General features: G+C 42.6%; 1 protein-coding gene across 1 annotated transcript in view; it reads right to left on the bottom strand.

Annotated features, from left to right (window-relative positions):
• The window catches only part of LOC139752793 (uncharacterized), a 361,216-nt gene that overhangs the window by 319,800 nt on the left and 20,141 nt on the right, over positions 1-21,275 (bottom strand). The window lies entirely within an intron of this gene.

The following is a 21,275-nucleotide window of genomic DNA, read 5'->3' on the forward strand; positions in this document are numbered from 1 at the left end:
CTAAGACTACACATTATCCACTCTTTATCTGGGAATTTACTGCTAATGAATTACTGCAAACGTTACGAATCATCTCGTACCTTGTCCTTCATGTCTCCTTCATAACTATTGTGTTCCTCCTTTCTCATACAGCTAGACATATATTCATTGCTCTCTTATACCTATTAAATCCTTGATGGCTACAGTTCTGCCTGCCACACCTTCACAGCAAATCTCTAGGCTCTTTTCTTTTCTGACACATCTTGTTTAACGACTGCACTCTTTTTATTTGAATTTCCAGTGTATTTTTGAGGTACAGATACCCATGCTGCCACTCCTTCACTGTAGGTTTCACAGAACCTTCCTAAACAACGGCCGATGTCGTGGCTACAGAGCTCCATTTCCCAGTCTACGTTCTCACAGAAATTCTTTTAGCTCTCTGTAGATTCCGCGATCATGTATTCCTTCAAAGTCTGATTTCCTCTCTGTTCTCTTTATATTCTCATCAGTCACTTAAACTTAAGCATCTGCTAATCACTTTATATTCTCATCAGTCACTTAAACTTAAGCATCAGCTAATCACTTTATATTCTCATCAGTCACTTAAACTTAAGCATCAGCTAATCATTTTTTTCCCTAATAGTGTATCGTATCCGATGTAGTAAAGATGAAGCATGAGTCCCTCTCATCCAATTGTGTTCAGTGACTTTCGCCTTGTGTTATTACCAGTTTGTACTGTACGGGAAGCGAGTTTTACACTCGTGTGTGTGTGTGTAAAAATTCCACCCACCTCAACTTTACATCACGATCAACAATCTATTACTAAAAAAAAAAAAAATCTACTCAAACGAAAAATGAAAAAAATACCAGTACATTAGATAAAAATAATCATCAACATATAAACTCCACAACTTCATCTGCATATGGTGTTGTTTCTCGGGGTCTCCGCGTTTGATTGGATTGGATTATAAAATCTAGGCTTATAAGCCAAGCATTGGAGCATCTAAGGCTATTCAGCGCTCTCTCCACGTGTGAGTAAACATGTCTACCGACTACAAGTATGAGGAGGGCTGTATGGGGAAGGCTGAGAGCTATTTTCATGAATGATATTCGAACCCTTTGACAGAGAATTAGAGAAGAAGAAGAAAAGGACAGAAGAGATTGGATGAATAAGTCACTGAAGAAGAGAATGGACAAGCAGGTACAAAAGAAAGAAGAAGTTTAAGAGGAAAGTGAAGAAAAGAGTGAATGAAGAGGGAAGATAAGATGACAGAGGATGAGGAGAGCAGAGGTGAAAGGAACTGATAGAGAGAGTAGAAGAAAGCAGAACAGATGAGGACAGAGAACAAGACAGATGAAAAATACAATCATCATTCGTTGATATGACGGGACTTGTCAGGGAAAGGTTCGTCTTGCTAACAGCACTGGATTAAGCTTAACCAGCTAACAAAGCTGAGTTAGTCTTGGTCGCCTAACAATACTGGGATAAGCTTGCCCAGCTAACATGAGTGGGCTTAGCGTCCTCAGCTTACAACCCTAGGTTAATTAAACTTGTGAGGACAACGATATTACGAGCTTCTACGAACAGCTTCAAAAGTCTGTCGAGAATAATACGAAATAACTGAACATGCGAGGAATAACGAAGATGAAAGACAAAGACAAAGGAATCTGGAAATGAAGAAAGGGGACAAGGGACAAGGAAAACTATATCATGAAAGTGGCAAATGAAAGTTTAATGGGCATAACGAGGAGGAAGAGACAATGTGAATAGCGGAAGTAAAAAGGGATTAAGAAATAGGGAGGTAGGGAGATTATAAGGGATTATTGGGGAGGCTGAAGGGGGGAAGCAGGGCGAATTAAGGGGAGCAGGAGGCGAGGCAGAGAGTGATAGGACGGGGGAGGTATTGGATGGGATGAAGACAGGATTAATAAGGGAAGCATCGGGACAGAAGGGCTGGGGGAGGGGACAGATGGGAGGCTGTCAGGAATGTGGGGAGTGGTGGGGAGGGGAGAGGTGCGCCAGAGAGGAGTGGAGATTGTGCTGAGGAGGAAAGATGGATGGGGAAGGAAGGGGTGAGGGGAAGGTAGAGACGATGGATTGGGAGGGGGGTTAAGATGGATAGGATGGGGAGCTGGATACCACATGGCCGGGTTGGGGGAGTACAAGGCAAGGATAGATAACACAAGACTGAATGGTCTATGACGGAGTTAGACGCTGTAAGGACATTGAGGGTAAACTAGAATAATAATCTATACAGCTGGAAACATGGGAGGTAAACCTAAGGGAGAGATGGACGAGGAAGAGGAGACGTATGGGGTAGAAGAGGGAGGCCCGATGATGAGGGGGATGGGTGAGGAGGAGGAGATGATTGGGTAAGGTAAGGGTGAGATAAATGGGAAGGGGGATATGTATGGGATACGGTTGGGAGAAATGAATGGGGAGCTAAGGGAGAGGTACGAAGGGCAGGGGTGGGGGATAAAAGCATGAAGTAGATGGAGGAAGATAAAGGTGGAATAAGGAGAGAGGAATGAAAAATAGCGGGAGGGAGCTTATTAAGGATGGGGTAGAGACAGGGGAAGATATTAGATATACGTGGATACAGAGAAAGGAAAGAAGATGGGAAAACGGACGGAGAGATAGGAAAGAAAGGGAGAGATGGGTAAGGAAGAAAGGGAGCGGACGTCCCCAAGGAATGAATTATATCGTCACCACCACGCTGGACAACCCTTCCAGCACGAGTTCGATTCTCAGCATCTGATCATGAGCTGACGTCCGCTGGGGAGAGCGACCTTTCTGATGCTGTCTCTCCTGCCTTGACTCTTATTCTGTTTGTCCGATCGTCTACTGATGGACTAGTGACTCACTGCTTGCCATCAGCCAACAGAACAGTAAGTCAATGTAGGTACTTCTCTCTTCCTCATGCCAGTGAAATCACTGGGGGGGAAATTGGTTTCCACAACTGTTCGCGCGTCAATTGATGAACTAGTTACGTTTCCCCTGCCAGCTTCCTTGTAAGTGGTTTCTTAGTTGATCTTCATCTAGGTCATCAATCGACTGTGTTGTAGCTTTCTCTGTCAGTCACAGAGTGGACCAGTCATCCATTCCCTGTCTTGTCTGCAGGTTAATGACTGCGCCAGTTATTTACCTCCTTCCCAGTCTGCCAACCAGTCCCTGGACCATCCTGTAGTTCTCTCTACCACACGACCCGTAAATCATTAAGTAACTCGCACAGTATCTCTCAGAGAGAGAGAGAGAGAGAGAGAGAGAGAGAGAGAGAGAGAGAGAGAGAGAGAGAGAGAGGCGCCTCCTAGCCCGTAGCGAGCGCGACGAGGTCCATCGAAGGCTCAATCATCAGTATTCAGGACCACAGTACCAGGCCACTCTGGGCAAAATCCTGAGCAAGCATTATAAGCACTGAGGAGGACTGACTACTGACTGACTGATGTGTTGTCGACAGACGAGTTGAGGAAGGGGAGGAGGAGGATGAGGGGTGGCTCTACTGACGGCCTGAGGGATTACCTGGGATTACCTGGGATTACTTGGTATTATACATGTTCCTGATATATCAAAGTATTAGGATTCGTTTTCTAATAAATGCATTTGTTCTTTTTTATAACGTGTGTGTGTGTGTGTGTGTGTGTGTGTGTGTGTGTGTGTGAAGGTCATGATACTCTCAACTCACTCATCACGAAAGTGCTTAAGATCACAGCGGGGCTGGATATTTCCACGCTCTGGATAAACCCATGCATACAATGACGAAGTCATGGTGTAAGATACAGAGGAAGGTTTACAGGCCGTGTGTGTATATATACTATGGTTTATACATTATGCATTGAAGTGATAATGAGTTGAACATTAAGTGATGAATTGCTACAGCAGTGTTGTAGAGAGAGAGAGAGAGAGAGAGAGAGAGAGAGAGAGAGAGAGAGTGTGTGTGTGTGTGTGTGTGTGTGTGTGTGTGTGTGTGTGTGTGTGTGTGTGTATGTGTGTGCATCGGGGGAAGGGGGTCAGGATGTTAATTAATTCCCAAGATTAAGAGTGCGGTCATTTGCTGACAATCGATAGGGGGGAGGTTGCTGGCCACCTACTTTGCGTTCGTGTGTTTGTTTATACGTGTGGCTTTCCGACTCTCTCTCTCTCTCTCTCTCTCTCTCTCTCTCTCTCTATATATATATATATATATATATATATATATATATATATATATATATATATATATATATATATATATATATTCGTTTCATTGTCTGTCTGTCTTCCTGTCCACATCCAAAACCGTGTGTACTTTAGGAGTACGTGGATGTAACACACATGTAACTTGTAACCTTCTCAAAGAAGTTCTGAATCTGTACTGGGTTAACTCCTTTCTCACGTCTGTCTGTCTGTATGTCCTTCTGTCTGTGTGTCTGTCTGTACGTCTTTCTGTCTGTCTGTCTGTTTGCCAGACCTCGAAAGAAATAACTACTGACATTCATCATGACATATTCTTAAAGTCTTCACATGCTGACCTACCAAATGCAGGTCAGCTATGATTTAACAGCATGTTTCTGGGACTTGAATTCCCTTCCGCATTTCTCCGCTGGAGCAGCAAATCAAATGTAGATAATGAACCATAGTCTGCCGAGTTGACGTATACCCAAGAGCTCCCTCCTCCCCCAGGCCCAGATCGGCTCAAGAGTCACCTTAGATTTCGATTCGATGAGGTATCCAAATAACCGTGATTGTGTGTTGATCAAAAGGGGATCCAGGTATACATACCACCGAACCTCAGGGATGGGGGAATTCAGGGAGACTTTATGACTCCCTCAGGACGCTCATCATTTACTCAGTCGTATTTTTAGTCTTTCTCTGATGAGCTGAGGTTATGACACGCTCAGGGTATGTGTAAGGTGTGTCGTTGTGAGCGACAGTCGCCTGGTGTCCTTAAAAAGGATATATTTAGAAGCAGATTCACTTTGCAGTCATATATATATATATGAATATGTACATGTGTATATATGTATATATATATATGTCTGTGTATGTATGAGTATATGTTGACATGTATACGTATGTATATGTGCATGTATGGACGTTTATGTATATATGTGTGTATGTGAGTGGATGGGCCATTCTTCGTCTGTTTCCTGGTGCTACCTAGCTGACGCGGGAGACGGCGATCAAGTATAATAACAATAATATATATATATATATATATATATATATATATATATATATAACTGTCGTGGAACGCGTTGGCTAAGAACAAGTCCAGGAAAAAAAAAAAGCACACCTTACGTCACATCTAGGAAAGCTCTAAACCAAGGTAAGTGATCGACCTTCCCTCACTACATGATGCAACAACACTGCAGGAAGCACGTGACGTCACCAGTTATCATCCTTCTTTTGCTGTGGTCCCAGGACACAACACAGTCCTGACCCCCTTCCATTCACTGGCTAACGTGTCAGTTGCTCTCATGTCCTTGTACATCTGTCCAAACTTGGCATAAAACATGAGGGACACAGAATTAAAAAGCCTTTCTCTCGATGCTCTGCTGTTACCGAGAGACGGAGGAACACCGAGACTCCAGATGCCCTATATCCTGACGGAGGAACACCGAGACTCCAGATGCCCTATATCCTGACGGAGGAACATTGAGACTCCAGATGCCCTATATCGTACTTGTATTGAGACCTCGCGACGCTGGTGGAGTATTGGAAAATCACTGATACAGAAGACGAATAGTTAGACACGTCTCGGCTTATGTTTCATTCTTATTTCTTTCTCAGTTGGTAAGGGAAAGCAGGCAGGTAGGAGGGTCATGAGGGAAGGAACGTGGGCAGGAGTCTTCATGAGTGAAGGGGAAAACCAGGTGACCGAATAACACCGGTTTGGTTGGATGGAGAGATGGATGGTGATCGGTCAGGTCGGACGCGAGGAAGGATAGGTGAATGGTAGAGGTTGCTGGAGATAGTTATGGTTAAGAACCAGACAGACTCACCAGATGAAGGCACATCAGTATGTTTTATGTGAAAACGAGTCTGGTCTGCTGATAACAGTTTTGCAATGATTTCGAAAACGTATATATATATATATATATATATATATATATATATATATATATATATATATATATATATATATATATATATATATATAACGGGATGTACAACTCGAAGGCTCAGAGTGGGGTACCTAAATGTGTGTGGATGTAACCAAGATGTGAAAAAAGGAGAGATAGGTAGTATGTTTGAGGAAAGGAACCTGGATGTTTTGGCTCTGAGTGAAACGAAGCTCAAGGGTAAAGGGGAGGAGTGGTTTGGGAATGTCTGGGGAGTAAAGTCAGGGGTTAGTGAGAGGACAAGAGCAAGGGAAGGAGTAGCAATACTCCTGAAACAGGAGTTGTGGGAGTATGTGATAGAGTGTAAGAAAGTAAATTCTCGATTAATATGGGTAAAACTGAAAGTTGATGGAGAGAGGTGGGTGATTATTGGTGCATATGCACCTGGGCATGAGAAGAAAGATCAAGAGAGGCAAGTGTTTTGGGAGCAGCTGAATGAGTGTGTTAGTGGTTTTGATGCACGAGACCGGGTTATAGTGATGGGTGATTTGAATGCAAAGGTGAGCAATGTGGCAGTTGAGGGAATAATTGGTATACATGGGGTGTTCAGTGTTGTAAATGGAAATGGTGAAGAGCTTGTAGATTTATGTGCTGAAAAAGGACTGATGATTGGGAATACCTGGTTTAAAAAGCGAGATATAAATAAGTATACTTATGTAAGTAGGAGAGATGGCCAGAGAGCGTTATTGGATTACGTGTTAATTGACAGGCGTGCGAAAGAGAGACTTTTGGATGTTAATGTGCTGAGAGGTGCAACTGGAGGGATGTCTGATCATTATCTTGTGGAGGCTAAGGTGAAGATTTGTATGGGTTTTCAGAAAAGAAGAGTGAATGTTGGGGTGAAGAGGGTGGTGAGAGTAAGTGAGCTTGAGAAGGAGACCTGTGTGAGGAAGTACCAGGAGAGACTGAGTACAGAATGGAAAAAGGTGAGAACAATGGAAGCAAGGGGAGTGGGGGAGGAATGGGATGTATTTAGGGAATCAGTTATGGATTGCGCAAAAGATGCTTGTGGCATGAGAAGAGTGGGAGGTGGGTTGATTAGAAAGGGCAGTGAGTGGTGGGATGAAGAAGTAAGAGTATTAGTGAAAGAGAAGAGAGAGGCATTTGGACGATTTTTGCAGGGAAAAAATGCAATTGAGTGGGAGATGTATAAAAGAAAGAGACAGGAGGTCAAGAGAAAGGTGCAAGAGGTGAAAAAAAAGGGCAAATGAGAGTTGGGGTGAGAGAGTATCATTAAATTTTAGGGAGAATAAAAAGATGTTCTGGAAGGAGGTAAATAAAGTGCGTAAGACAAGGGAGCAAATGGGAACTTCAGTGAAGGGCGCAAATGGGGAGGTGATAACATGTAGTGGTGATGTAAGAAGGAGATGGAGTGAGTATTTTGAAGGTTTGTCGAATGTGTTTGATGATAGAGTGGCAGATATAGGGTGTTTTGGTCGAGGTGGTGTGCAAAGTGAGAAGGTTAGGGAAAATGATTTGGTAAACAGAGAAGAGGTAGTGAAAGCTTTGCGGTAGATGAAAGCCGGCAAGGCAGCAGGTTTGGATGGTATTGCAGTGGAATTTATTAAAAAAGGGGGTGACTGTATTGTTGACTGGTTGGTAAGGTTATTTAATGTATGTATGACTCATGGTGAGGTGCCTGAGGATTGGCGGAATGCGTGCATAGTGCCATTGTACAAAGGCAAAGGGGATAAGAGTGAGTGCTCAAATTACAGAGGTATAAGTTTGTTGAGTATTCCTGGTAAATTATATGGGAGGGTATTGATTGAGAGGGTGAAGGCATGTACAGAGCATCAGATTGGGGAAGAGCAGTGTGGTTTCAGAAGTGGTAGAGGATGTGTGGATCAGGTGTTTGCTTTGAAGAATGTATGTGAGAAATACTTAGAAAAGCAAATGGATTTGTATGTAGCATTTATGGATCTGGAGAAGGCATATGATAGAGTTGATAGAGATGCTCTGTGGAAGGTATTAAGAATATAGGGTGTGGGAGGGAAAGTTGTTAGAAGCAGTGAAAAGTTTTTATCGAGGATGTAAGGCATGTGTACGTGTAGGAAGAGAGGAAAGTGATTGGTTCTCAGTGAATGTAGGTTTGCGGCAGGGGTGTGTGATGTCTCCATGGTTGTTTAATTTGTTTATGGATGGGGTTGTTAGGGAGGTAAATGCAAGAGTTTTGGAAAGAGGGGCAAGTATGAAGTCTGTTGGGGATGAGAGAGCTTGGAAAGTGAGTCAGTTGTTGTTCGCTGATGATACAGCGCTGGTGGCTGATTCATGTGAGAAACTGCAGAAGCTGGTGACTGAGTTTGGTAAAGTGTGTGGAAGAAGAAAGTTAAGAGTAAATGTGAATAAGAGCAAGGTTATTAGGTACAGTAGGGTTGAGGGTCAAGTCAATTGGGAGGTGAGTTTGAATGGAGAAAAACTGGAGGAAGTGAAGTGTTTTAGATATCTGGGAGTGGAGCTGGCAGCGGATGGAACCATGGAAGCGGAAGTGGATCATAGGGTGGGGGAGGGGGCGAAAATTCTGGGGGCCTTGAAGAATGTGTGGAAGTCGAGAACATTATCTCGGAAAGCAAAAATGGGTATGTTTGAAGGAATAGTGGTTCCAACAATGTTGTATGGTTGCGAGGCGTGGGCTATGGATAGAGTTGTGCGCAGGAGGATGGATGTGCTGGAAATGAGATGTTTGAGGACAATGTGTGGTGTGAGGTGGTTTGATCGAGTGAGCAACGTAAGGGTAAGAGAGATGTGTGGAAATAAAAAGAGCGTGGTTGAGAGAGCAGAAGAGGGTGTTTTGAAGTGGTTTGGGCACATGGAGAGGATGAGTGAGGAAAGATTGACCAAGAGGATATATGTGTCGGAGGTGGAGGGAGCAAGGAGAAGAGGGAGACCAAATTGGAGGTGGAAAGATGGAGTGAAAAAGATTTTGTGTGATCGGGGCCTGAACATGCAGGAGGGTGAAAGGAGGGCAAGGAATAGAGTGAATTGGAGCGATGTGGTATACCGGGTTTGACGTGCTGTCAGTGGATTGAATCAAGGCATGTGAAGCGTCTGGGGTAAACCATGGAAAGCTGTGTAGGTATGTATATTTGCGTGTGTGGACGTATGTATATACATGTGTATGGGGGGGGTTGGGCCATTTCTTTCGTCTGTTTCCTTGCGCTACCTCGCAAACGCGGGAGACAGCGACAAAGTATAAAAATATATATATATATATATATATATGTATATATATATATATATATATATATATATATATATATATATATATAACAGAGGACTAGACCTTTGAGGGAATATCCTCACCTGGCCCCCTTCTCTGTTCCCTCTTTTGGAAAATTAAAAAAAAAAAACGAGAGGGGAGGATTTCCAGCCCCCCACTCCCTTCCCCTTTAGTTGCCTTCTACAACACGCAGGGAATATATATATATATATATATATATATATATATATATATATATATATATATATATATATATATATATATATATATATAAAGTGTGTGTGTGTGTGTGTGTGTGTGTGTGTATGTGTGTGTGTATGTGCGTGTTTGGTACATGACTAACATGGTGTTCTTTCCTGGTTGGCATGTCCCACTAGTGTGCCTCCGTCCATGCTACACGCTATATCGGTAACCGGCGTACGAGTTCGTGAGTGCTCGCCTCTGGCATATTCACAGATGGGGCGCGGGTGTGGACATCGGCATAGGTTATGAGGGGCCATTAGGTTGGATTTCACGTGTGTACATGAGATGGCTAAACTTCTCTTGCTGTTGAAAAGAATGAGCGAGTCCCTACGTGGGAGCTAGGCCTTTGCCAGACACTGGTTCCGTACATATTACATGGGGGGTTTTGCACGCTGTCACAAGGTCTGATGCATCATGCATGGTTTACATCTACATGCATGGTTTATAGCTTTATGTATAGCATTACGTATAGTTTAAACTATTAGGTATTAGGTATTTGGTGCAATATCCTGGTATCTGGTAGAGCCATATGGAGTTTGTCTGTCTTGTACATATATAATTCATTAAAGGTGTATGTGCCAGGCAGCATGTGTACTCTGTGCATGACGTTCAATAGATGAAGAGATAAAGAGAGTCTGTGTGGGGCTTTCTGTGTGGGGCTGATTTTTCAGTGTTGATGGCTGGTGTGTGTATTGTGTAAGGTACATCAGGAGTTGGTATATGATTTATGTGGGTGGATATCAGAGAAGGAGGAGGAAGAGGTGGAAGAGTAAAAAGAGGAGGAGGAGATTGAGAGCAATACTGATAACAGCAACACAATAACAACAACAACGAAACAACAACAACAACAACAACAACAACAACAACAACAATAACAACAATAATAATAATAATAATAAGACGATAAATCATGACAAGATTTTTTTTTCTATTCAACAGGTCGCGCTCTCGTAACATGTATTCATTAATATGGTGACTTAAACAGACACACACACACACACACACACACACACACAGGGGCCTCCGTGGTGTAACGGTCAGTGTTACTGCCTATAAGTCACCACGGGGCAGCCCGGGGTCGAACCCGCATGGGTTCAAAGCCTGAGTGTGGCAGTCGGCCCACACCAAACCCATATGTTCATCCTACCCTTAAGGTTGGTCGATAAATGGATACCTGCTTAATCCTGGCATGCGTGTGTGTGTGTGTGTGTGTGTGTGTGTGTGTGTGTGTGTGTGTGTGTGTGTGTGTGTGTACATAGGAGTAAAGACATGATACACATATACAAGGTTAAGAGACGAGGTAACGCAAGTGTAAAGCTGTCTCCCTGTAACACACAAAGGATAATGACCCACAAATAATAGTGACACACACACACACACACACAAAAAAAAAAAAAAAAAAAAAAAAATAAAAAGGGGTAAATTGAAAGTACTTTTAATCTTATTTCCATTTACAGCCTAAAGATGACCATTCACTCTGTTACTAATTCGAACTTTCAGAAAAAAAAGCGAAGAAAAGTCTCAATGTACAAAAAGAAAAAAAAATCGGACTGAAAAAAGAGTGAGACAAAAAAAGGAAAAAAATAGAAAGAAAGAACAAAGACAGTGGCCTCCAATTTGCCTCTGCCCCCTCCCCAATTAACAGTGGCCCTAACTGAGGCCACATACCAATTAGAAGGTGGAAGGGAGGAGGGTGGAGGGGCGAGTGGAGGGGGCAGGACTGGAGGTAAGGGGGTGGGGAGGAGCTATATAGGAAATAGGCCTGGATGAGAAACCTTTGCGTGTCTACCTTGCAAGGAGACGTCGGAAATTGGCCAGAGAATTACCTTATCATATCTATTGATAGATTTATGGATTTCGGGGATTTTCTGTCTCACTCTGTGAGAGAGGAGGAGGGAGGTGTGGAGGGATTTCGTGATAGTGAGAGACATCGTAATGAAGAGGGTCTTAATCTGTGGGGATCTGTGTTCTAGTATTACGAAAAGGAGGAGGTACTTGAGTTTTATTCAGACACGAATCGTTGCGTGTGTGTGTGTGTGTGTGTGTGTGTGTGTGTGTGTGTGTGTGTGTGTGTGTGTATGTGTGACGACTGTCGGGACCGTATTAAGAGTTGGCACGAACCGGGGTCCTCACACAACTGGCCCCTCACACACCACTACACACGCACCTGAGCCATCAGGTGTACACACACACACACACACACACACACACACACACACACACACACACACACACACACACACACACACACATCCCAACACGTCTACACTATTACATATATGCTCTCATACGTCCGCCTCACTTTCCAGTCTCATTTCATATAGGTTAGGAATTTCGATTCCTATTAACAGCATCTTTATGCATACGAACCTCATCAGAGACCAACAGTTCTTCTGTCTGAATTTACCATGTACCTCCAAAGGTTATATACTTACCTGATAATTTTGTATATGGACTTGCCCTTACACATCAACACACATTCATATGTACTTTCCCTGTGCATATACGTCCTTACACACATGTTGTCCTCATACACATTACATTTCCACAGGCAACCTTCCACAGGGCATCACACAATGGCATTCATCATTTCTAGAAAATACTAATTTGCAAACGAGTCTAAAAACGTGGATATTGAAAGGTAGGAGTAACTGAGACTTATTTGAGTTAAACTGAAAAGTACACAACGAGTGATTGAGTGCCTGTCGGGGCTTATGCATCCGGTAATGAGAGGAATGAAGAGGAGAGGAGTGTATTCTGGGAGAAGCTGAGCGAGTGCTTTGGCAGATTGATGCTAGGGAACGAGTCTATTTTGTGGTTGCGAGATACGAATGTTAAGTCTCGTTGATGTGGCGACTGAGGGTGTATTACAGGGGAGGCATGGGATCCCTGATGTAAATAAAAATGAAGAAGTGCTTGAGGAGTTGAGTACTGAAATGATCATCAGGAGAGTGGGGTTGACTCAGGGTCAAGGGCATCACTGCATTATAAGCTATACAACAGTGCATATAAAACAGGGGTTACTGGATGTAAACAAGCCGAGATGGGTGGTGGATGGAATGCCTAATCACTTCCTGTTTGAGGCGAGTGTGGTAGTCTGTTGCGGGTTTAGAGAGAGGAAATGGCATCCTTGTGGAAGTAGTGGTGAAACTGAGCAGCCTGAGAGTAAATATAACCAAAAACGAGAGAGTGAAGAACGGCATAAGGAGAAAATGTATCAAACCAAGCAGTGCTGCAATGTGTGGGCGAAAGTGTGGCATGTGGAAGATAAGATGTGCACACGGGAGAAAGATTATCGAGAGGTAGAGTGAAAAGGTTAAATCGCTAATGGAAGAGAAAAGGGAGATGTACGGAGGGGATTAGCTGATGAAGAGAATGGATGGCAAATGTGAGATGGAGTTAGAAAAAAAATCTATGAACTTCAGCAAGAATATGAAAATGGTTTAGCGGGAGGTGAAGAGTGTGAGGAGTTCAAGAGACCAAATAGATGCGACAGGGCGGAGAGTGGATGGGGTAACGATGACAGGCAAAGACGATTTGAATAAGAGAAGGCATGAGTATTTCTGAAGACCTACAGAATACTTGTGATGACAGGGAAGCGGGCGTGGTGCTTACGGGACAGGGCAGAATGCAGAGTGGGAGAATCATGGTGGATGGTACGTACGGTAGAAAGGTAAGAGGCAGTAAAATGCTCAAGATGAAGTGTGGAAAAACGGCATGAGTGGACTAGATTGCAGATGAATACTCAAGGAAAGGTGGTGACGATGTTTTCAAATTGTTCAGAGAGGCTCTTCGACGTCTGCATGGCCCAAGGTGTGGTGGTGCGCGAGGACTAAACAGAATGCTTCTACAGTAGTGCCATTGTGCACGGGCAAAGAGGGGACTAAAACGACTACTTGAATCACCAAGAAATGAGCCTTTTGAACATATGTAGTAAGATGTATTGGAGAGTGGTGATTGGGAAGATGGTGGCATACAAAGTGTTTCTGATTGGGGAAGAGCAATGTGGCTTTAGGAAAGGTTAAGTGTGTGTAGACCAGGTGCTCGACTGGGGAGGAGGAACGTGGCTTTAGGAAAGGTTACCTCCTTTGTACATTTTGTGTATGAAATACTTAGAAAAAAGATAGTTAATTCGTAATGGTCTTTATGGATCTGGAGAAAGTGTACAATATTACTGACAAAGATGCCGTGTAGAAAGTGCTTCCAATACATGAGGTAAATGGAGAAGTATTAAACGTACTGATCTATTCTTGTTTGAAAGGGAGAAGGGCGAGTGGTTTTCTGTAACACATGGACACACATGAAAGCAAATTGCTGGCTAAGCATCCGCATCAAGTCTCCAACATACACTTGCTTACTTCTCGTTATCTACCCGTCCACAAATATCCCAATACAATGCAATCAAGAATAACAAAAGAGAGAGAGAGAGAGAGAGAGAGAGAGAGAGAGAGAGAGAGAGAGAGAGAGAGAGAGAGAGAGAGAGAGGAAATAATTGGTCTAGCAATCAATGTCCCACTACCTATGTAACTCTGTAGCCAACGCAAGACACAGCTGGTTGACGTCACTGTAAAGGTCACTGAGAGCCACGTATATCAAGCCCACGTCTATGCACTTAGCAGGTGGCTGGCTATATATAGGAGTGTAACCAATCCATTAAGCTATATATAACCACGAGTTTGTCCTAAATTTATATATACATTACAGCTACAATTAGGTACATGTGTATACTACATATAATGATAAACGCTGGTTCACAAGGGTGCATGAGTATATGGTGAGTCTCCAGAATGTAAAGAGGAGAAAAGAGAACCATTAGAGGGAACCTTAAGTTTACACTAAGACCATTGGCTAACTTAGGTCTTCAGTCATCTGAGGTTTTCATCTCGTTGTGGGAGTTCGTGGCCTGAGGGTCTTGCTACACAACCCACACTCAAAGAGGCCAGCAAGAACCCCCTGTTTAAAGTCTTATCACAACCGCATGGAAATTGTGGAGCCCCGGAGGAAGATAATGTGGCTTCCTCACCTCTGCTACTCTTTTTCTTTTACAGACTATCTTCTGGTTGATGTCATAACAATAACAGTACCAACATTAAGAACAAAATTACAACGTCAATAATAATAATAATAATAATGATAATAATAATAACAATAATAATAATAATAATAATAATAATAATAATAATAATAATAATAATAATAATTATAATAATAATGATAAGAGCATTGACAATAATAGTAAAAATACTAATACTAATAATATTCATAATAATAACAATAATAATAATAATAATAATAATAATAATAATAATAATAATAATAATCCACGAAATTTCTTTCTATTGAAATAGGTAATGAATGTTAAGACAGTGACATCCATACACACAATAACAACATGTATATCGAGAACCTGAGTTGAACATGCGGGCGGGTAGAGGTTAGGTCCAATCTATCTCTGGCATATCATTGGTGCCGGTTAAAGCTAAACCTATACAGACAGAATGGAGGATAAAACTTGACCGAGTCTTCCACACGGGCAAAAGCAACTGTCTTCTCTCTCTCTCTCTCTCTCTCTCTCTCTCTCTCTCTCTCTCTCTATATATATATATATATATATATATATATATATATATATATATATATAGAGAGAGAGAGAGAGAGAGAGAGAGAGAGAGAGAGAGACTGATGAACACATGGATATATAAATAACTGAATGAACATGTATAAACGCAAGGGGGGGAAAGATGGGCTGGTATATAAACAGATGAGGAGATAGATGATGAAACTAACACACATACACACACACACACACACACACACACACACACACACACACACACACATAGAAAAGAAAGATTAGAATAAAACAGTTAGACAAACAGAAACGTAAAGAGAGATACACGAGAGGGACAGAAAGCTAGGTCATCAGACGAAAGTTCCAGCTGTCAGGGAGCACACAGCCAACGTCTCTCTCTCTCTCTCTCTCTCTCTCTCTCTCTCTCTCTCTCTCTCTCTCTCTCTCTCTCTCTCTCTTTCACACACTTCCTCGAGGTGAATCAATGATTCACTCCACCGAGAAGAGGAAAAGAAACAAACACCCTCGAGTCTTCCACACGGGCAAAAGCAACTGTCTTTCGTCTCGTCGAGATAGGAAAGAAAAAAAAAAAGAAAGGAAACAGATCATCAAGCACGGGAAATGCATGGTAGGTGAAGCTCGGGAAATCTATTTCTTGAATTGAGTGGCGAATTCAGTGAATGAAATCTCGAGGTGTATTGTGATGGATGACGTGCAGCAACTGTGGTCATTCATTTCATTTCCTTCCTTCACGAAGAACGGAAACTTTCCCATAGGTAAATATAGGAAACGACTTTCTGTCTCCTCCTCTTGATATCCTCTAAGTCTTTGCTGTTTGTTAGAGTCTGAGTTCCTATCGTGTGCTAGAGTCTTTCCTAAGTCTCTTCCATCTGTTAGAATCTTTCTTAAGTCTCTGCCGTATGTTAAAGTCTCTCTCTCTCTCTCTCTCTCTCTCTCTCTCTCTCTCTCTCCAGCAGAGCCAACCACCTCTCTCTCTGGCAGTCGGCGAGGGGCACCTCCGCCTGGGTGGGGTAATGGATGTACTGTGTGTGTTGGGTTGGCACTAATGTTCCTACTGGTATTGACTGATCCCCTGACAAGGGAGGAGTAACACCCATTACACGTGGAGCTGATGCTTATCTGGGGGGAAGGAGGAGGTCGGTCTCTCGGAAGCCCCAGAGAGGTTACACCACAGGGGAGGTTTCACGTGTGTGTGTGTGTGTGTGTGTGTGTGTGTGTGTGTGTGTGTGTGTGTGTGCTATTATCTGTTTCTATGGTATTGGTTTCTATGGTATGGGTTCGAATCTGGGGCGTGGAAGGTGGTCTACACCCAACCCATACGTTCCTCCTCCCTTGGGGCGAGTCGAGGTATGGGTACCTGGCTCTTGGTTGGTGTGTGTGTGTGTGTGTGTGTGTGTGTGTGTGTGTGTGTGTGTGTGTGTGTGTGTGTGTGTGTGTGTGTGTGTGTGTGTGTACATAAATAAGACTATAGACATGATACACACAGACAAGGTTAAGAGACGGGGCAGCACGAGTGTAAAACTCTCTCCCCATAACATACAAATAGTAATCACACACACACACACACACACACACACACACACACACACACACACCGTCGGCGGGGAGCTGAGAATAACCAGATACGATAAACCAACCGGAAAAAAAGAAGAAAAAAAAATTGCGCAATGCTCGAGTTTGATTGCGTACCACACGAGGACGTGAAAATATCAGAGAGGAAACCAAACTCAAAAGAGTTGATATCATCATGGAAACTACACACAGCTAAAGGATTTCTTTGAGAGCATAAACTGGGGGAAGTTATTTCCATAGTCGTGATGTAAATCGTTGTTATGGAAGGTTATGTGAAATCTAAAATGAAGTTAGAACACGCTTGTCTTTAATTGCAAATAAAGTATGAAACTTGGAGAAGAGAGAGATATGGTTTAGTGTAAGATATATATATATATATATATATATATATATATATATATATATACACACACACACACACATATATATATATATATATATATATATATATATATATATATATATATATATATCTTTTCTTTCAAACTATTCGCCATTTCCCGCATTAGCGAGGTAGCGTTAAGAACAGAGGATTGGGCCTTTGAGGGAATATCCTCATCTGGCCCTCTTCTCTGTTGCTTCTTTTGGAAAATTAAAAAAAAAATGAGAGGGGAGGATTTCCAGCCCCCCGCTCCCTCCCCTTTTAGTCGCATTCTACGACACGCAGGGAATACGTGGGAAATATTCTTTCTCCCCTATACCCAGCGATATATATATATATATATATATATATATATATATATATATATATATATATATATATATATATGTGTGTGTGTGTGTGTGTGTGTGTGTGTAATAGAGCTAAGGGATGTCCTGTGGAAGGGTTATATGCTGCGCCACATCCAGCCAGCATCTGAAAGACATAAAAGAACAAGGAACAATCATAGGAAAGAGGAACAGAAAAAAAAAAATATATTGAAAAAAACCCCACTATGGACGAGGCAGGAGAAAATACAAAACTTTTCCATAAATACATTACGATTCTTGGTTTAAGCTCAGATAATCTGGCTAAGGAACTTAGAGGGTGGAGGCGAAGAACAATGTAAAGTTATGTGAGAAGCTAAATGACAGGTTAAAAGATGTTTTCACCGAGGGAGACACTATAGCCCCAACACATGTGGGATGGGATGTAGTTCTTGGAAAGCGTCTGGATTTAAAGAAGAGACGTAAGGAGGACACTAAAGGCTCTTGACCCTTATATGGTTTACGGCCCTGATGAACCTTCTCCATAGGTGCTCAATAAGGTGTTAGATACACCTCAAAGGTCACTTGAAACGTTGCTCAAGACGTCGTTGGAGGAAGATATACAGCTGAGGAGGCGGAAAAAAAAATTATATACAAATGTCGTGCCCTTCTTTAAGAAAGGAGACAGGGATATTGCACTTATCTACGGATCACAGTCTCTAATTAATGTCTTGCAAAGACACTGGAAAAGGAATCAGAAAGCAAATGGATGACTACTTAGACCAAAGAAGAGAGTTGGGTGGATTGCGTATTACTAGAAAACGTAAGACAATGTGCCACATGGGAGGTTGGTAATGAAAATGTATCTTCGGCACTGAAATATGGGGGGGGGGGGGTCTTCGATGGATAGAAAGTTAACTTACTGAAGGGGAACAAAGGACACATATCAGAGATAGCCTTCTCGCAATGGGTTGGTAACACTAGTGGAGTGTTACTGGGCTCAGTTCTGGGGCAACTGCTCTTCCTGATCTACGTAACTGATTCGCTGGAGGGACAGCCAAGATTGTATAAAATAAAGAACAACAAAAAAAGATTGTACCTGCTTGCGGGAAGATCTGGTCAAACTCCCGAACTAATCTGATACATGGATCATAAAATTCATCCCGTAAGAAATGTAAAGAACAATAATGAGGATGGGTCAGTTGACATGAAGTGAGCTGTAGTGAGCTGTAGGAATCTGTGAGTGACAAAGGTTTAAAAGTCAAAATTGTAAATGAGACATACTGACTGTTCGCGAACTTCAAGAGTTGCTTTTACGTACATGGATCAGAACATTTTCAGTAAATTAATTACAGAATATATTAGGCCAAAATTACCATGTGCCTCTCAAGTTTGGTCACCGCAGTTACAGAAGCGAAGAAAAATCATAATAGACAAGGTCCAGAGGAGGGCAACGGAAATGGCGACGGAATTACGTTGGCGGAGTTACAGTGAGAGGTTAGAGGCGATAAATGCACCCACCATTGAAGAGAGATGAGTATTAACGTTCAAGTTCCTAAATCAGTCTGAAGATGTCATTATTTCTTTGACAGATGCGAAGACAAAGCAACCATGGGCCTTACTAAGAAACTAAGCAAGACGCTGTTAGAAAAGGATGTAAGGAAATACCTTTATAGTTTTGCTAGAGTGGATGGATAAAATCAGCCTCGCGATGAAATTCTGAATGGTGAAAGTATTAAAAAAAAATCTAAAAGAAATATAAATGTGTTGTATGGTAGTGGAGAGCGCTCGAGATGTGGCCCCATGAGTGTACAACTCCATCCCCGTACAATACGAACGGGTAGTAACAAACTGGACATTATAGCTCCTGTAAACATGAGTTCAGAGTCGTCATATTCCTTATGGAAGAAGAAGAACAGCAACATTCCTCGTATAAATGAGGAACAAGATCAAAATACAGATGTCGATCGCATCCCCCGAAGGTGGAAGTTGTTCTTTCCCTTATGCGACAGAGAGTGAAACGAGGGAAGACGAATGAACAGGTGAGCAAAATAATAAAAGTGAGGTAATAGTTAATAGAATCAGACACAAATTATAAGTTTCAAGATCAATAAACAAATAAATTAATGGAACCGACAGAAATTAGAAGAAAATATGTTGAACTGGATCTTCCGAGTACACGCTCTCTCTTTTACCATCATATCAAATGAGGAGAAAGACAGAGTTTCAAAGAACATCAAGAACAACAATAACAACAACAACCCAAAAAAAAAGCAGAGATAGGAAAAGCATTGTGGAAATCCCGAGCTTACTGGACTAAAAGCTGCTGACATAAGAAACCTTAGCGAGAGGCGGAGGGGACTTCTCTTTTTATAGGCCTGCGTCCGAGGTAATACACAGAGGACTTTATTTTTTGTATGTGTGTGTGTGTGTGTGTGTGTGTGTGTGTGTGTGTGTGTGTGTGTGTATGTGGGGGGAGGGGGGGTCGGTTGGGAGAGGAGAAGAGGCTTGAAGGAGAATAGAGAGGGTAGGCGGGAGAGGAGAGAGAAGGTTTGGTTGGACAGATAAGGTATAAATTGGAGAAACGGAAGACAGTAGTGCGGTATGAAGATGCGAAGTGCAAGTTAACTGAAGCTTCCAAAGGACTCCCATCTTCCCTCTCTCTCTACAGTTACCGTTAACCAGAGGAGTTTCTCCCGTCTTTCCGAAAACCGGTTCCTACGATTCAAAAATTATTCGTCGTCCCTTCTTACCTCTCCTTTCAATGACCCAGACTAGTCTTTTCCCAAGAAGACCCTCCCAAAGGCACACTGACTTAATTTACCTCACCGTTTTCTATGGATCCATCCAAGGACTTATGCCTTCTTCAGTCTTGGCAAGGAATCCAACAGTCCACATTCACATTATTCATTTAACACATTCTCCCCTCTGTATATCACCCCTCTACATCTCCCTTTTCCCCCCACATCAAAAAGATGAAAAACATCCACGTTACATCGCGATTACTTAAATGCATATTTATACCAGAAACCATAAGAACTTTCAATTCATAACCACGAAACTCATCAACTGGCTTAGTCTAAAAACACAAGATTCGCCTACACCCCGCTTCTAATTGGACCCATAGCTAAAAATACGCACTCCTAGAAGCGTATAGACCTGAGCAAGAGATAAGGAGGAACAGAGGAAGGTTAATATGGAAGTTAGTACATGTTAACTACAACCAGCGGTTTCGTAGCTCTCATCAACAGCCAAGTCACTCTCCCTCATCCCCACCAGAGACATTATTTCTCATTACTTGCCACTAGGGGTCTCTTAGTTCTCACCACACCAGGGGTCGTTACTTCTCATTCTTACCACTAGGGTTGAGATGTCTCATTCCTGCCAACTAGGTCTTGTCACTGGCCCAACGTCGTAAAGATCATTAGGTTTCTCACCATCGTCACTGAGCCTGTCAAGTTCCCCCTTCATCAGCCCAGGTCAGAATCTCGACTTCGGGGGGCGACAGCAGGAGGAGGAGGAGGAGGAGAGGAACAAGAGACCTAGTTAACTCAGGAGATTTCCGCGATGAGGTGAGAGCCAGCGAAGCCCTCCCTAACCTCCTACCCACGAGCCCTTAGTTGGGGAGGAGTGATAGTGGTTACTGGGAGAGAAGCAGCATTTAAGGGCAAAGCCGACGCGGGCGGTACTCCAAGCTGTCAGTCCAGCTGTCATTTTCTCTCGGTGTGTGTGGGGAGCTACGGCCAGCGAGGGAAGGAGGAAATTATTCACCAGTCAAAATGTGTACATGTGTGTGTGTGTGTGTGTGTGTGTGTGTGTGTGTGTGTGTGTGTGTGTGTGTGTGTGTGAGTAGCAACAAATGTATCTTGTGTATGTCTATAT

Source organism: Panulirus ornatus, chromosome 13 (assembly GCF_036320965.1).
Source record: "Panulirus ornatus isolate Po-2019 chromosome 13, ASM3632096v1, whole genome shotgun sequence".
Taxonomy (NCBI): Eukaryota; Metazoa; Arthropoda; class Malacostraca; order Decapoda; family Palinuridae; genus Panulirus; species Panulirus ornatus.